The sequence below is a fragment of the Onychomys torridus genome, chromosome 4 (genome assembly GCF_903995425.1).
Source record: "Onychomys torridus chromosome 4, mOncTor1.1, whole genome shotgun sequence".
Taxonomy (NCBI): domain Eukaryota; kingdom Metazoa; phylum Chordata; class Mammalia; order Rodentia; family Cricetidae; genus Onychomys; species Onychomys torridus.
In genome coordinates, this window is record NC_050446.1 from 53502159 (window position 1) to 53519745 (window position 17587).

Sequence of the window (17587 nt, forward strand, 5' to 3'; positions counted from 1 at the left end):
GCAGAACATTGAGTGTCTTCTTTATTGCCTTGAGACAGGGTCTCTTCCCGAACTGGGAGCTTGCAGATTCCACTAGAGTGACTAGCCCACAAGCCCCAGTCCCTATGTGTCTCTCACTCCGCCCCACTGTGCTGGTTGATTTTTGTCAATTCTGGACATATTGAGAAAGAACTAAGGGAATCTTAATTAAGAAAATGTCTCTGTAAGATTGGCCTGTAGGTAAGTCTGTAGGGAATTTTCTTGATTAATGATTAATGTAAGAGGGACCAGCTCACCGTGGGAAGCACAACCCTTGGACAAGTGATCCTGGATGGTGTAAGAAAGCAGGCCGAGCAAATCATGGGGAACAAGCCAGTGAATAGAGTTCCTCCATGGCTTCTGCTTTGGTTTCTGCCTTGAGTTCCTGACCTGTCTTCTTTCAGTGTGACCTGAAAGTATAAGCTGAAATAAACCCTTTCCTCCCCTCCTTCTTTTGGTCATGGTGGTGTATCATAGCAATGGAAACCCTAAGACATTTCCAGGGCTTGAGTTACAAACACACACAGACATGCCCGCTTTTTAATATGGGTTCTGGGGATTTGAACTCAGGTCCTCATACTTGCAGAGCAAACACTCTTACCCACTGAGCATTCTCCCATGGCCCTGGGACCGCTGATCAAGCTTTGGGTGAGTTTGGATTAAAGGGACACGGGTGACCTTTGCTGTTTGACAGTTCATGTGCAAGTCTGAAGAAGTTTCGGGATGAAGTTTACAAGTACAAATGCTTTTCTGAAATCCAAACAAATGTTACTTTCCCTTATTTTTGACTAAACTAAGAGAGTTTATTCCTGCTATAAAAAGCCAACCAGCCTTTTAAAGAAGCTTGGAAGGCCTTAACGATTTTGCTTTCTGAGTAGAAAATGCCTACATGACCCATCTGTACACAGTTTAGTTTCCTGGGTCTTTGTCCTCAAATGTGAATTTGGGGTAACAGTGTATGACCTGCTCCATTGGGTGAGTCCTTCTTTGGGCTAATGGAGACAAAAATGCCATTGTTAATTTTTAAAAGAGAAAAATGGTATAAATGTATAAACTATTAATTAATGGCACAGGGTTTGCTGGACAGGTGGCCTTGTTTCAGACGCTTTACTGGTATTGGTGGAAGTCTTCATCCAGGTCTTCTGGTTGGTAACGGGAAGGACCACCCCCCTGTTTTTCCTTTGTTTCCTGGTCTCTCAGTTATCTCCTGGACACCTGGCATCTCTTTCCAGGGTCCTGGCTTCTTTCTCCTTTCCTCTTACACTCTGGCCTCTTGTTGCTCCTCCCCCATATTTAAAAGCCCTGCCTTATTCTTACCATCCGGTAAAACAATTCTTTGCTCACATCCTTTTATCTGCTGAGCATCTGACTTGTCTCACGCCCCAGAGTTCTGTGTCCCTGCCCTCGAGTAGCCATAATGATCGTAGTATTTCCCCCACTGTATATCTTCATTGACGAGAAGGCCAATCTGTAAGACATGCAGTTAGAATTAGAACAATCTATAATAAATGAGGTCGTATTAGTAGCTCTCACATGCTGGCTGGTTGCTACAGGCCAAGGATTGTGCTGGTTGCATTCTGTATCTTCATATGCTCACTCCTGACAGCAACATTTTGGAGGATGTGTTTGACTCCCATTTTATAGAGTAGAAAATGGAGGCACAGAACTAAAAAAAAAAAAAGACTGATCCAAAGCTCAGCTCAAAGATGAGCAACAAAACTCATTCCTGTATTCCTGTCACAGCTATTATCCCCACAACTGGGTTCTGCAGAGTACTGTTAGGGCTGAGTGTCACTTAGATGAGAAGCATTAAGAAGTCTGCAGTAGTGAGTCTTGTCCTGCTTATTGGGCCAGCACGTGGGGGAGGGAACTGAATTAGATGCCCTGCTCTAAATGGCAGGGCCTTGGCAAATGGTTATGTATCACCAGTGCACGTGGCTGCCGAGAGTCATCCCGTCATCCCATCCCCCCCCCCCCACCTCAATGCTGGCAAGTCACAGTAACTAATTATGTGCTGTTAAATCCAAGACCCATTTTATATTCCGGTGGTAAATCTCACATGTCAGGAGCAGCTAGTGACATTGTGGCATGTTGCCCTCGGTTCATGCTGAACTGAGGACAGTTAAGTCCTGTCAGGATGGAGCCATTTCAGAAAGCACATCTGCTTTATCCCACGGCCACCAGAGCTACTTCAAGGTGACTAACTAGTTCAGGACATGTCCCCAAGTAGCAGTCTGGAGATTGCAGAGACTTGCCAATACAGTTCACTCCGGGAGGCATGAGGTTTAGTTTTGCTTTTGAGATGAGGTCTTATGCTATAGTTCAGATTGGCCTCAATCTGCAATCCTCCTCCTGCCTCAGCATCCTGAGTGTTGGAATTGGAATTGTACGCTCACATGCTGAGTGGATTTTGATCTTGGAGTGCCTAGGAGGGAGGGCAGAGAGAGTTACAGAGGACGAGCTCCTACCTTGGCTGTGCCTCTGTTCTCATCTAATCCCAACATAGTAACAGCAGTGTGGCAGTGCCGGGGGCATGCACCGAGCAGCATGCTGGAATGCTCCAGAACACCAGCTTAATAAGCCAAGTTCTGTCTGGGGTTGGGGACTTAGCTCAGTGGTAGAGCGCTTGCCTAGCAAGCACAAGGCCCTGGGTTTGATCCTCAGCTCCAAAAAAAAAAAAAAAAAAAAAAAAAAAGAAGCCAAGTTCTGTGGTCTGGTTGGCCAAATTAGATTAATGGAAGTATATCCCTGATTTAAAAAAGCAACAACAACAACAACAAAGCTCTGCTTGGAATTCAAACCACTGCTTATATATTGCTTATTTATTTATTTACTCTTACTTGGTTTCAGAGAAAAATGCAGGAATTAGAACTATTGGGCAAATACTTCTCCGAGGTTTATATTCCTGTTCAGTTTGGGAGAGCGAAATAAATGAAAACATCTTTTTCTTTTGAAGGTGCTGTGTGTGGTGTTGCAGAGACATTCTTGGTTGAGGGGTGCACACAGCTATGCTTATGTGGCTTATGTTGCTGACATTAGGATTAGCTCCTAAGGGTGCTTTCTCTGTTGGTTTTGGGTTTTTAGGACGCTGCAGACATGTTACATGGGAGACTGCTTTCACAGCCTATGGCTGGACTGGACTGAATATGGAGAGCATCTGACAAAAATTGCTGTCTTGGGAACACTGGATGGTGGTATCCATTAAGCCAGGGTCTGCCTCAGAACTGGCTTTATGATGGGTTTAGTGCAGAGGTAATTGACTTTTCAGCCCACCACATTGCTCAAGGACCCTCTGTGGTGAAGATTCTCTTTGTTTCCTCTCCATCCTGGGATTGGCTATTGAGGCTAGACTATTCACATAGAATGCAAATTGTAACCACTACAAATTAGTCTCTGGAAATCCCTGTGGTATGTTGCAGTTTGAAGTGTGACTTCTTAGCAAATATTGAAAATGGGAGGTGGGCAGGTGCACACCAGAATTGAGAGGAGGGACTCGGAGGGCCCCATTCCTCTCTGAAGAGCTATAGGCAACTTATGGTTGCTGAGGGAGGGAGAGCCCTTGTCTCCAGTGGTATAACCACTGATAAGGTGCCCATACTCCTGTGGATAACCCCTTACCATGCTCTCGTAAGCAACTGTAATGAAAATCATTAGGTCATGGGAAAAAACCACAAAATCTATAAAAGCAGAAATGTGACTATTGGGAAGAGAAAGGGGTCAGGGAGAATTGGAGGAGTCAAGAAAATGGGGTGAATATGATTGAAATAACATACACATGCATAAAAATGTCCAATGAAGCTCAGTAGTATGTATAATTAATGTATGCTAATAAAACATAAAAAATGAAGAATTGATGTTGGGGTAGGATAGGCTACTGTCAATCATTTTAGTGTAGGGAAAAAAAACATCACTAGGGTGTATAATAAGCATGTACCAGTATCTGAAGGACTTCATCGTGAAGGTAAAGTCCAGCCCTTTAATAAGGCATTGCCATTATTAAGTGAAACCAAATGGAAACTTCCTGTAAGGGTAGAGGAAGCTATGTGCATGATTTATTAAAAATGGAAATTGAACTCCAAGAGTAATTATTTGCCCCTGAACCTTTGTTTGCTTTGTGTGTGTTCAACATTTTCCACTGATTTTCCCACCCGCTCTCCAAGTTAGTACACTTAAATGTCCCTAACGGTGATTTCCTCTAAAAAGTCACCAGTGTTGCCAGGCAGTAGTGGCGCACGCGTTTAATCCCAGCACTCAGGAGGCAGAGCCAGGATCCCTGTGAGTTTGAGGCCAGCCTGGGCTACCAAGTGAGTTCCAGAAAAGGTGCAAAGCTACACAGGGAAACCCTGTCTCGAAAAACAAACAAACAAAAAAGTCACCAGTGTTGAGCAGCCAGATAGAGTTGGATCTTAAAGAGCCACAAGTTGAATTGGCAAGGAGGAAGCTTCGTTTAGAGAGAGATAATTGTGACTGATTCAAGCCACGATGTCACCATTGCTGATGCAATGCAGAGTAACAAGTATTCGCTATTTTATGTGTCAAAGCAGGTAGAAATAAACGGCTTTGCTTTCCTGAGGTCAAATCTGCACCATTAGGCACAGTGTTCAAACTGTCTCCAGCTGTCCATCTCCTCCCTAACTGGGGATGTCAGAACACTGCATTTGAAAGCCACACACTCGTGGAGCCTGTCTTTGCCACATCACCAGCTTGTCACCCTAGCGGTCTGCTTTGTGGATGCTGTGGCCAGAGGTGGTCTGTAACCATCCTCAGCCAGCCCCAGGCAGTCTTGCTTCCCTTATGATGTTGGGGATCACCACCCCCATGCCTCAGGCTGCAGCTTTCCCAGCCACTGACCTGGCTTCCAGGACTTGATGCTGGTGATGTCATTTTTAATCCCCGGTTCATCTCTTTACTTCAAATGCAGAGATGTCCTTCAACCTCCTGTGTTCTAGTCGTAGAGACATTGCTATTACAGCATGATTTTATGATTTGGGCCAAAAGCAAAAGTTGGGTTAGAAATAAGTGTCTTTGTGTGCACAAAAATAAATTATAATTTCTTTTTAACATTTAAAATGTAACTATTATTATAAGTAATTTTTATTCATGGCAGAAAAAATTAAGATCAGACCCGAATATAAGAAATAAAAATTACTCACCATTCCACTATCCTGAAATAAAATTTTGTGTTAAGTATACAGATCCCCTTCACTTCCTAATTTACATTCTTAAGAACCATAGAAATGGAATCATGCTATGCTCCACATGCTACTTGTCATAAATCTCTCCCTTTACGAGAGTTCCTGTGTGGGTACTAAATGTTTATCATCATTTTCAGTGGCTGCAGGGATTTGCCGGACACACAGGTGGTGTCCTGCAGTCTCCTTAACAACCCTTGCTATAGAGAACGTCTTTGGACATATGGTTGTGTGCTTGTTTGAGTCTGGTTTTGAGATGACCTTCCAAAGTATTACATATATGTGGTGGTATTGTGTTCCCCAAAATATTGTGCATCCTAATAAACTTATCTGGGGTCAGAATACAGAACAGCCACTAGATACAGAGGCTAGAAAATGGTGGCACACATGCCTTTAATCCTAGCATTTGTAGTTAGAGTTTTCCTGTCTGGCCCAGTCAGGACAAATATCTCTTACCCACCAGTCCCATAGTCGCTCAGACCCAACCAAGAAAGCACATAGAAACTTACATTGTTTAGAAACTGTATGGCCGAGGCAGGCGTCTTGTTATCTACTTCTTCTATCTTAAATTAACCCATTTCTGTTAGTCTATACTTTGCCACATGGCTTGTGGCTTACCGGTGTCTTTACATGTTGTTTCTCGTGGCGGCGGCTGGCGGTGTCTCTCCAGCCTTCTACTTCCCAGAATTCTATTCTCTCTTGTCCCGCCTATACTTCCTGCCTGGCCACTGGCCAATCAGAACTTTATTTACACAGAGCGATATCCACAGCAAGCATTCCAGAGGCAGAAATCCCTCTGGATCTCTGTGAGTTCAAGGCCACATTGGAAACAGCCAGGCATGGTGACGCATGCCTTTAATCCCAAGAAGTGAGCCTTTAATCCCAGGAAGTGATGGCAGAAAGCAGAAAGATATATAAGGCATGAAGACCAGAAACTAGAAGCTTTTGGCGGGTTAAGCTTTTAGGCTTTGAGCAGTACAGTTCAGCTGAGAGGCCTCCAGTCTGAGGAAACAGGATCAGCTGAGGAACTGTCAAGGTGAGGAAGCTGTGGCTTGTTCTGCTTCTCTGATCTTCCAGCATTCACCCCAATAACTGGTCTCAGGTTTGTTTTTATTAATAAGACTCTTTAAGATTCCTGCTACACATATATTGAAGCTTTTGAGATTTGTTATCAGGTTGCTCTCCCAGAAGTATATTCTTGTCAGTCGTGTGTGTGTGTGTGTGTGTGTGTGTGTGTGTGTGTGTGTGTGTGTGTGTGTTGGTTGTTTTGAGATAGAGTCTCTCATTCTGTAGCCCAGATTATCCTGGAACTCATTTTGTAGTCTAGGCTGGCCTTGAACACACAACATTTTCCATCTTTTAGTTACTTAAGTATTAGGCTTACATGCCTGAGCAACCATATCAGTTGTATTAAAACACATCTTAAATCTAGACAGGGCATTTTTCTGTATAGTGTCGACCATGTGTATTTGTGGTAAATCAGCCACTGAGTGTTCTTTTCATATTTTTTTTCCTGCAGAGACATCCTTCCTTCAGCTTACAGTTTTGTGAGCACACATACTAGGCATCTGCAGTGCCTCTCTGTCTTGCTGATTTCTTCCCCTACTGGATTTGAGTTTTGATTGCGATTTAGTCAGGGGCTAACAATTTAGTGGGCAAGTAAGTATTCTGCATTATTGGGTTTTGCTATTTGAGACTAACATTCTAAATGTGTCTCATCTAGAGAAATTATAGGAAGTAAAAGGGTGCATTGCAACTCTTTCCAGACCCTCCAGCTTATTTATCAGGTAGACCTGTACTTAAATCACCAGAGAATACAGACCGGCATAGCCCCTGAATTCCATCTGGTCGTTTTTGAAGTGTTCTTAAGTGCTTTCATCGCACACACCGACTGTTACTCAGCCTCCAGTCTACCATCTTTGGTTCTTTGCGGTAGTCCCTTTGCAGGCTCCTTGTGGCCTTGGGGAGCTGACAGCTTTATGGTTATGCAAATGTTATTGAGTGCCTCTTGATGGATGTTCTTGCCAGCTGGTGGCTGACTGTACAGGCACTTCACCTTCAGCTGTCACAGGGCTGGCTAGTGTGACCTTCATATCAGGCTGTGGAAAACGGACTTGCCACACATCCTAGGACCATTTGGAGTGGTTGCCCGGGCAACCTCCATTGCCTTCAATCGGGTGCCCCAAGGATAACCCGAATCCCAGGGGGAGCACCACATCTGAAGAGATGAACTCTGTCCCCAGCATAGCAGCAGGAGTACAATTGTGCATTTTAGGGTACTCTGTTCATGCTTGGGGGCGGGAGAGTGTGTCACAACCTGAAGATGAATCAGGGAAGGAAGGAGAGGAGAGTGAAGGTAACAGGGTAGAAGAGAGGCAGGGGAGATCGCACTGAAGCGCGTGCCCCAAGTCAAGGTCACCAATAAGAGTGCGCCCAAGGAAACGCCACGGTGCAATATAGGCTAAAAAGTCATGCTTAGAAAAACTTCCGGGTGATAATTACTGGGGCTAGGTGCGGTGCTGTGTGCCTGTGTTCTCAGCCTGGGTGCTAAGACAGGTGGGTCATCTAGCTGCCTGTTCTTCCAAGAGAGTTCAAGGCCATTCTGAGAAACATGGAGACACCCTGTCTCAAAGCAACAGCGATATCCAAGCAACAGTGTGTGGAGAAGGAAGAAAGATGTCGAAGCTTTCTGAAAAACAGGCAGTTTCACACACACACACACACACACACACACACACACACACACACACACGTATATTTCCCCCTGAAGCAGGTATGTGTGTGAGGAGTTGGATAACGGCTTTGAGGAACCGACATTGTTCTTTGGCTACAGTCCCCACTAAAGTCTGAGTGAATCAGGAGTGATTTTTTTTTTCTTTCTGGAATCAGAATGATGTCATTCGGAATCATAGAAACATAACTTTCTTGTTATTTCCACAAATTAGAAAACCATTTCAGATTTGAAACTGGCATAGACTAACTTGTGTTTCGTGTCTTTTCTGTGCTAAGGTGTTTAACTGGCTCCTATACTAAGGATGGGATGGGGCTAGTGCTCTTAGAGCATGGATGGGGAACAGTCGAGACTGGGTAAGGATTGAGCTCAGTGTGGCTGGTCGCATGTAGCAGAGGATTTGGAAAATTCAAATACATGAACTAGGGATACCTAAGGTGGCTAGGATGTATGTCCCATCCCTAAGTCACCATTATCAGCCCCTGATCACTTTCTTTCAAGCAGAGACGGCTGTGTGTGCAGCATTGTGTTGGAGTAGACCTTAGCTCTGGGTGTAATTATTCAAAGACCAGTCTAACTGAAGCTGGCAAGATGACTCCGCTGTGAAGAGCACTGGCTGCTGCTGCAGAGGACTTGGGCTTCGTTCCCAGCACCCACATGGTGGCTCACAGTCAGCTGTTCTAGGGGATCTGGTGCCCTTTCCTGGTCTCTGCATGTGGTGCATGTACTTGAATGCATATAAGATAATAAAGAAAAATAAAAGACAAGTGTAACTGTCCCAGACCTACTCTGCAGAGATAATAACAATTAATGTTTTACTGTAACCAACTACCTAGACCATAAATACTAAGAAGTTGGTATTAGACTTTTGTACAACTTTATAGTTTGCTCTTTCTTGGCAACTTACAGCAAGAAATACCTTATGTATGAGTCTCTCTCTCTCTCTCTCTCTCTCTCTCTCTCTCTCTCTCTCTCTCTCTGTGTGTGTGTGTGTGTGTGTGTGTGTGTGTGTGTGTGAGTGCAGGTCAGAGGTCCAGTTTTGGTTTTCATTCCTTACACACTAACCACCTTGTCTTCTTTTTTTTTTTTTTTTTTTTGTTTTGTTTTTTCAAGACAGGGTTTCTCTGTGTAGCTTTGCGCCTTTCCTGGAACTCTCTCTGTAGCCCAGGCTGGCCTCAAACTCACAGAGATCCACCTGGCTCTGCCTCCCGAGTGCTGGGATTAAAGGCGAGCGCCACCAACGCCCGGCCCACCTTGTCTTTTTGACGTCAGGCTACAAGCCCTAGAGATCTCCATCTCTGCCTCCCCAGCCCCGGGATCACGAGCCTAAGCAACCACACCCAGCTCTTTAACTTCTTCAACTTCTCAAGCTTGCAAGACAAGCTCTTTACTGACTGAACTTTCTTCCCAGCCTCCAGACAAGCATTTTGACAGACTATGGTAATTGCCAAGCGCCTGCCAAGGAGTATTTCAGTAGTCTCCACCCTCTGTCTTATAGTTTGAGCCTTAGTGAATCTCTGTGTACACGTCTGCCCACACCGGTACATAAGCGGTTCTTTCCCAGCATCTTCACTGCCTCCAGCACCCTTTGGGTCTCTCCAGATCTAGTAAGCGATTTTATTTATCTGCAATGGAGCTGGGGCTGGCTTCACACTCAGGACTATGCTCTTGCATTATTTAAATCTTCGTGTCGTTACGATCATCTTGGTGTTCTTAAACCGCTCCTATGTTTATTTTTATTAAACACTTAAACGAGGTAAAGCACTACCTTTTTTTATGTCGCAGGCAAAATAATAGTATGGCTTTCTTCTATTTGAAGAGTTCCCAGGCATTTTCTTATACAGTTAACATGTTTTCCTGTTTGTTGGCTTATTCTGGAATCTAGTCTAAGATATATCAATATTCTATAGAGATATATAGCTTTGAAATTAATGTATCAATAATTTACCATGCTTCCAGATGAGTTCCTTGACTTCAGAGGATGAAGTGGGAAGTAACTAAGAGTGTAGGGCACCATGACTGAGGAGATGGGGAAGCTTTCGATTCTAAGTGCTTGCATTTAAAATTTAGCATTGGCTTTCCCAGCTGTGTGATACCAGACAAGTCATGGAACCTGTTGAGCCTTAGTTTCCTCCTGTAAGTGAAGCTGAATAATAGTACTAATATTGTACGGTATTTGTAATGGCCAAATCTGTAGCACCTTCATTATAGGTAACATTAGTTACCTGTATTAGTTAGCATTGCTATTTAATTTTGTTTTGTGTGCATGTATGTCTGTGTGAGAGTGCCAGATCCCCTAGAATTGGAATTACATACAGTTATGAGCTATCATGTGGGTGCCGGGAATTGAACCCAGGTTTTGTGGAAGAGCAGCCAGTGCTTTTGCTATCTGTGCAGCCCCGTGCTATTTCTTTTTGGTGAAGAAGCTAAGTTACCTAGCTCCTTACTGTTAGGGTTTCAGCATCACCTGCTGTACCTTTTTCCCACTGCCTTCAGCTCACATACATGAGTTTGCCGCTGTGTGCATATGTGCATATTTCTGTGTGTGTACATGTGTGTTCTCACGCACGAAGAGGCTGGAGGTCAGAATTGGGGATCTTCCTCAGTTGCTCTCCTGCCGTATGTTTTGAGACAGGGAGCTCAGTGATTTGCCCAGGCTCACTGGCCAAGAAGGCCCCAGGACCCTCCTGTGTCTGCCGCCCCAATCCTCAGTGCTGGGATTATAGGCATACACTGCTGTAGCCAGCTTTTTATGTTGGTGCTGGGATGGAATTTAGGACCTAATGCTTGCCTGTAAGTACTTTACCAACTGAACCATTCTGCCAATCTGTATGTTGTTCTTTATAACCGCAACATCAGGGCCGCTCCTCTGCCCAGAACAGAATTCTGAACTAACAGCTTTCAATTTGTCTTTGAGAAACAATGCTCATCGGTACCCCTTTCCCTTCTGCGCTGTAGACTTGGAGGGCAGAGCTGCTCCTGGATTCAGGGGATCTTGTCAAGTTCTCCTGACCTCTCCAGAAGGACTCAGAGCACCTTAACTGTCAGATGACCCAAAATGCAAACAGTACTGTTGTCAGTTACAGAAAGAGTTCTACTCATGAGCCAGAGAGAACAATCTATCATGTACAAACTGGAATGTATTTATCTTCACAGTACTGAGAAGTATAAAGTGTTATTTTCCTCTTTTTACAATTGTATTTTCAAAACAGCTGACTCCAGAAACATGTTCAATATTCCAAGCATAGAAATGGGAAGAAATGAAAAACAGCGACAGAAGCCTTGCATTGGCTTTAGCAATGACATACACAGTAAAAGTGAGATGACTTCCCACGATGGATTTCCAGGCCCTGAGGGATGGCCTAGCTGTCTGGAAGCTTGCAGTGGGGTTTTCTGAGCCTGCTTTCATTAGAGTTGCTTCCTCTGAATCTGTTGAGGCTTCTGCGTAGGCAAGCACGGGGCTCCCTAATTCATTTATAATTACTGGAATTATGTGGACTTCGTTACTTTAGTTAGTTGTTACATTCTTTCGTGAAAGACCTCAGCAGAAGCCAGTGTCCATGCTCTCGTATCTTCAGAGCGTTCTGGAGGACCTGTTCATGCAGGAACGGTGGGCTTTGGCATCTTCCATCCTACTGGCATTGTTACTAGCTGTACTTACCACTAGGGTTGCTGTGAGTGTTAAGCTGAGCCTCTTAGGCATCGAACTTAGCATGTTATCTTGAAGTGTGGAGGTTCTATTTTTTTTTTTTAAACATACTGACAATCATCATTAATCCTGTTATTCCCAGTAGGCACAATTCTAGAGACTGAAAATACTCTTGCAAGCACATTTCATGTACTGACATAACCATAGTTCTCTTATGATGGCTTTTCTCCTGTTCTTAAAATAGCAGGGTAAATTACTTTATTCAGCTTTTTAATAATGCGAATCATACAGTCTTCAAGACTGAATGATCGCTCAGGAGCTTAAGTAAGGAAAATAGACGTATATTCATAATATTCCTTGAAGCTCATTATTGTATGTGCCTGAAGTCATATCATTCATTTGAATATTCTGTTGTGTTTGTCACAATAACACTTTGGGACTGGAAGCCATACGTGCTGACAACATTCGCTCTTGCATCTTAAGAGGAAGCTGGAGAGAATTCCAGTTCCAGTTGGCATTCCTAAAGATGTCCCAGCTTGTGAATCGCTAGCCTTGGTCTAGTTCAGACTGCCTTGTCTGCAGTGAGTTACCTGTGTGTGTGCTTAACATGTTTTGTTTTAAAATAATTACAGATTTGGAAGAAAGTACCCAAAAATTGCACAAAAAAGCCCTGCATGTCCGTCACTCACCTTCCTGTAAAGATAACATCATAACAATGTCAGAATATTGTAACTAAAATAAGGTAAATATCAGGAAATTGATACTGGCATCACCTACAGAACTGTTCATACACGAAAATATTTCTCTCTCAGTCAATAACTCATTTTTATTCTCTTTAAGAGACCTTTGGTTTAATTATTATTACTAATATTATTTCTGTGTGTCTGCTGAGGCCAGGAGTCAACCTTAGGTGTTATCTTTTAGGAGCCATCTACCTTGACTTTTGAGACAGGTTCTCTCACTGAGACCAGGGCTTGCCGGTTAGGTTAGGTCAGGCTGAGCACCAGGCCCAGAGACACACCTGTTTCCCCCTCCCCATTTCTAGGGTTATAAGTGCATACTGCCAGCTGGTTTTTCATGTGTCTGAGGGGTTCGACTCAGGACCTCACACTTGTACTGAGAGCGGTTTCCTGGCTGAGCTCCCTCTTTTCGTGAGGTTTGCCTTTCATCTTTCGAGCCGAACACTTGCTTCTATTCAGTCCGTGTTTCTAATTGCCACAGTCCTTTGCAAAATCAAAAATTCCCTTTCCGGTGATAGAGCATGCTGCAGCAAGTGTTGTGCTGGCAGCTAAGAGGATGATGGGGTAGACGTATGGTTTTCATATGTTGCTCTTGAAAAATTATAAAATGAATATCGTTTAGTGGCATTTATGTCTACATTGTTTAGTCAGTAGGGTTAGGATGGGAAGTAAGGGAAGCTGATTCAGCAGCGGCTGTGTGCATGATGTCTGTCTTACAATGATGGATGTTAGGCACCCATTCTACTGGGATATGGTTTCACTTGAAGCTCTTCCAGGGTGGTCGTGGTTTCAGTTCTGTGAATTTATGCTGGCCCTGGTGACAGAGATAATGATTACTTGGCTAATCATTATTACCCAAGTCTTCAGGAACTGCAGATGACCATGCCACTGGTGTGCTCTGTGACTAGACCCAGGGATCTGGGCTAAATATGACTGGTGTACCTAAGAAGAAACTTGGTAAATAGGCAGCTCCCCAGGACTGACACTGGTACAAAAGTGTTCAATATGGTGCCATCCAAGATGCCTGAGTACGCCCTGTAAGATGTGTCTACAGCCAATTAGACACTTGACTTTGTCTTAAATGATGATCTGAAGTAACTTATCATTTAAGATTCGACATCCAACAATGACCATATATGACCTAAGCATTCCAACCCTTTGTCCTTCATTTTCCTTTGGTCCAGCCTGCCCCTGCCCTGACTGTAGCCCTCAGCCTCATTCCTTGTGGTCTTGCTCTCATGCCTTACCTTGTGCTTCAAGTTAATGAACTCAGTGGAAGTGTCTAGTGTGACATCTCTCATTTTCTTTGCTGAGCCACCCTGCCAATGCCGACCTTTGAAAATACTAAGACACTCTGTTTTCCACTACAGGACTAAACCAGCCTTTTACCTGAAGATATTCCAAACACTCCGTGGATGACTCGCCCCCACGAGACCTCCCAGGTAGTTAATCTTTTCACATTCCTCTCATTGATTGCTTTGGGGCTGTTCCCTAGGAAGTCCTCTCTCAGGACCTCCCCTCCCCCACATCTTTTTAGCATTCCCCCTGCTTCACTGATATGATCAAGGTCATCAGGTAAGAATTCTTGGCCATTTTCTTTGTTAGAATCCCTACTTCTCAGCGATCTTACTGTTCCTGCTTTGATCCCTCTGGTTTCAAGCAAAAGGACTTTTCTTCTCTGGTTCTCACCCCCGCCCGGTCGGTCTCTGTCATCAGTCAGAGGCCTCCCCATTTTGATAGGCACCGATTTATCACTTGTTCATCCTCATTTCTTTTTTTATTATTATTAAGAAATTTTTATTATTAAGAAATTTTCTATTCATTTTACATACCAGCCACAGATTCCTTCTCTCGTCCCTCCTTCTGCTCCCCCCCCAGCCTTCCCCTCCCCCCATTCCCACCTCCTCCAAGGCTAGGGACTCTCCCTTGGGAAGTCAGCAGAGCCTGGTACATTCAGTTGAGGCAGGTCCAAGCCCCTCCTCCCTGCACCAAGGCTGTGCAAGGTGTACCACCATAGGCACTGGGCTCCAAAAAGCTGGCTCATGCATCAGGGGTGGGGAACAGGAGGTTCCAGCTGGAACAGGGACAGAGTGGGAGAGCAAGGAAAGAGATACCATGATAAATGAAGACATCATGGGAATAGGGAGAAACAGGGTGCTAGGAAAGTTCCCAGGAATCTATAAGGATGACCCCACCTTATACTACTGGCAATAGTCAGAAGGTGCCTGAACTGGCCTACTCCAGTGATCTGATGGATGATTACCCTGTCATCATAGAGCCTTTATCCAGGGACTGATAGAAGCAGATGCAGAGATCCACAGCCGGGCACTAGGCCCAGCTCCAGGAGTCCAATTGATGAGAGAGAGGAAGGATAGTATGAGCAAGGGGCATCGAGATCACGATGGGGAAATGTACAGAGACGGCCAGCCAAACTAGTGGCAACGTATGAACTGTGGAACGATCGCTGTGGAGCCCCCATAGGACTGGACTAGGCCCTCTGGATAGGTAAGACAGTTGTTTAGTTTGAACTGTTTAGGGGCCCCCTGGGCAGTGGGATCATGATTCATCTTCATTTCTTGAAACTTCCACTTGGTAACCTCTCACCACGGGGAAATAGTCAAAGCTCTCAGACCCTTTCAAGCAGGGCTTTTCCTTGCCACTTGTTGATACTATGGGGTGGATAATCCTGTGCTGCAAGGACCATGTTGCACACAGCAGAATGTTAAGCAGTAACGATGGCCTCTGCTCACCAAATGTTAGTAGCACCCTGGAGTTGAGATAACCAGAATGTCTCCAGATTGCATTGCTAATGCCCATCAAGGGGCCATGTCACCCCTGTTGATACCCAGTGCAAACCGAGTTGCTCCATCCACTACCACCTTCCTCTCATCCCATCATCATCATCATCATCATCATCATCAGTTCCCCTGTGTCCTCACACTCTATGTCTCTGTGTACTGCTCCATTCACCCAGTCCTGATGTAGTCACCTGACAAAGCCTCCTATTGAAAAATGCTGTCAGAGTTCTGTACTTTTGAGTGAGTATGTGGCCAAACTCAGTGAGTGGCCGTCTCAGTTCCTTAACTGAGGGTGATATCTGAAACGATGACCTCATCATGTGGTATCCATCTTATGAAGTCTTTAGAGTCGCCTCGCTGTTCTTTAACTATCTCCTTTAGATCTGTTCTCTTCAGTACTTTTCGTTTGCAGGCCCCCACCCTGTACAGGCCCTCAGCTCTCTTCCTTTGTCCTGTTCTGCTCCCAAATGTCAATAATCTTTGTAGATTCTTCCTTAGAGATAAACCCAAGCTCTCGTGTCTTTTTGCCTTTGGGTATGTCCAGTTGGTTATCTACATGTCAGTTAAACACAAAATAGTTCCACTTATTTTTAAAAAGGTCTTGTCTTTCTGCTTTCACTAACTCCCAGTGATAAGACTCCATGGTTCTTTTTATAAACTCTGGTTTTCTAAGCATGTTTTGGCTGATCATCCTATCAATAAAAAGGTTTATGGCATGGTACAGCTAATGTATGAGATTTACTAATAAGTAAACAAGAACATTATGTTAGTCAAGGTTCTCTAGAGTCACAGAACTTACAGAATGTGTATATATATATAGTGGTGGTTTGAAAGAAAATGACCCTCAAAGGGAATGGCACTATTAGAAGGTGTGGCCTTGTTGGAGTAGGTGTAGTCTTGTTGGAGAAAGTGCGTCACCATAGAGGCAGACTTTGAGGTCTCATATATGCTCATGATACCTCCTAGTGTCTCAGTTCACTTCCTGGAGCCTGCAAGATGTAGAACACTTAGCTGCTTCTCCAGCACCATGTCTGCCTGCGTGCCGCCATGTCCCACCATGATGATAATGGACTGAACTTCATATCTATAAGTGAGCCACCCCAATTTAATGTTTTCCTTTCTAACAGTTGCCATGGTCATGATGTCTCTTCACAGCAATAGAAACCCTAACTAAGATAGAAGTTGGTACCAAGGACTGGGGTATTGCTGTGATGGGCCAGACTATGCTTTTGTTTGGAGTAGTATGGACTTTGGTATTTTGGGTTAGGAAAGCAATGGACTGGTTTAAGCACTACTTAATTAATGGCCTATACTAGTAGGAGCATGGAAGACAATGGTGCTGATAATGATTTAAACTATAGCGGGCTGGCTCAAGAGGTTTCAGAGGAGAAGAATTTTATTATATTGACTAGAAATCATTCTTGTGATATTTTGGTGGAAAATGTGGCTGCTTTTTACCCTTGTCCCAAAAGTTTGCCTGAGGCAAAAGTGAAGAGTTTTTGATTGATTCCCTTTGCAGAGGAATTCTCCAAAACACCCTAGTATAGACTCTGTTGTGTGGTTTTTAGTGTTAACTCTAATGAAGATTTATGATGAAAAGGGGCAGGCTGAGCAAGGAAAAATGTTTGAGGATGAAAGGGGCACCAGAAAGTGGAAGGGATTAGCTCCCTTGTCTTGTGTTCAAGGAGATAAACAAATTAAGAAATGGGATAAAGAGAGTGGTGACCTCAGGGCAAGATCCCACCCAGCTAAATTGTCAGCTTGTGAAAAGGAATTAAAAGCTTGAAGCTTGAAGATACCTCCACTACAGACTACTGGCAATGGTCGAAAGAGTGCCTGAGCTGACCTGCTTTGGTGATCGGATGGCCCAACACTCTGGCTGTCATGATAGAACTCTCATCCAGTGTGTGATGGAAGCAGATGCAGAGATCCATGGCCGAGCCCTTGGTGGAGCTCCAGGAGTCTAATCAGCGAGAGAGAGGACGGAGTGTATGAGCGAGAGATGAGGAGCCCACATGGAACTGGATCAGACCCTCTGGATAAGTGAGACAGTGGATTAGCTTGAACTGTTTGGGAGGCCCCCAGGCAGTGGAGCCAGGACCTGTCCTTAGTGCACGGGCTGGCTTTTTGGTGCCTGGGGTCTATGCTGGGACACTTTGCTGAGCCTTGGTATAGGGAGGAGGAGACTGGACCTGCCTTGGCTGAGTCTACCAGGCTGGACTGACTCCCCAGGGGAGACCTTGCCTTGGAGGAGGTGGGAATGGGGGGGGGGGGGGAGACTGGGTGGTGGGAGGAGGGAAGACGGGGGAATCCGTGGCTGATATGTAAAATTAAATTAATTATAAAATAAAATAATAATTTAAAAAAAAGCTTGAAGCCAGGTGTGGTGGTGCACACCTTTAATCCCAGCACTGGGAAGGCAGAGGCTGGTGGATCTCTGAGTTTGAGGCCAGCCTGGT

At 44.5% G+C, this 17587-nt stretch overlaps 1 protein-coding gene across 11 annotated transcripts in view; it reads left to right on the forward strand.

Annotated features, from left to right (window-relative positions):
* Osbpl6 (oxysterol binding protein like 6) overlaps nt 1-17587 on the forward strand; it is a 195688-nt gene that overhangs the window by 31723 nt on the left and 146378 nt on the right. For 9 of the 11 annotated variants that reach the window (XM_036186038.1, XM_036186042.1, XM_036186043.1 and 6 more), the window contains exon 2: nt 13701-13772. The exons of the other annotated variants lie outside the window; for them this stretch is intronic. The gene's annotated coding sequence lies outside the window, so the exon portion shown is untranslated. The remainder of the gene's footprint in view (nt 1-13700; nt 13773-17587) is intronic. 11 annotated transcript variants of the gene reach the window in all.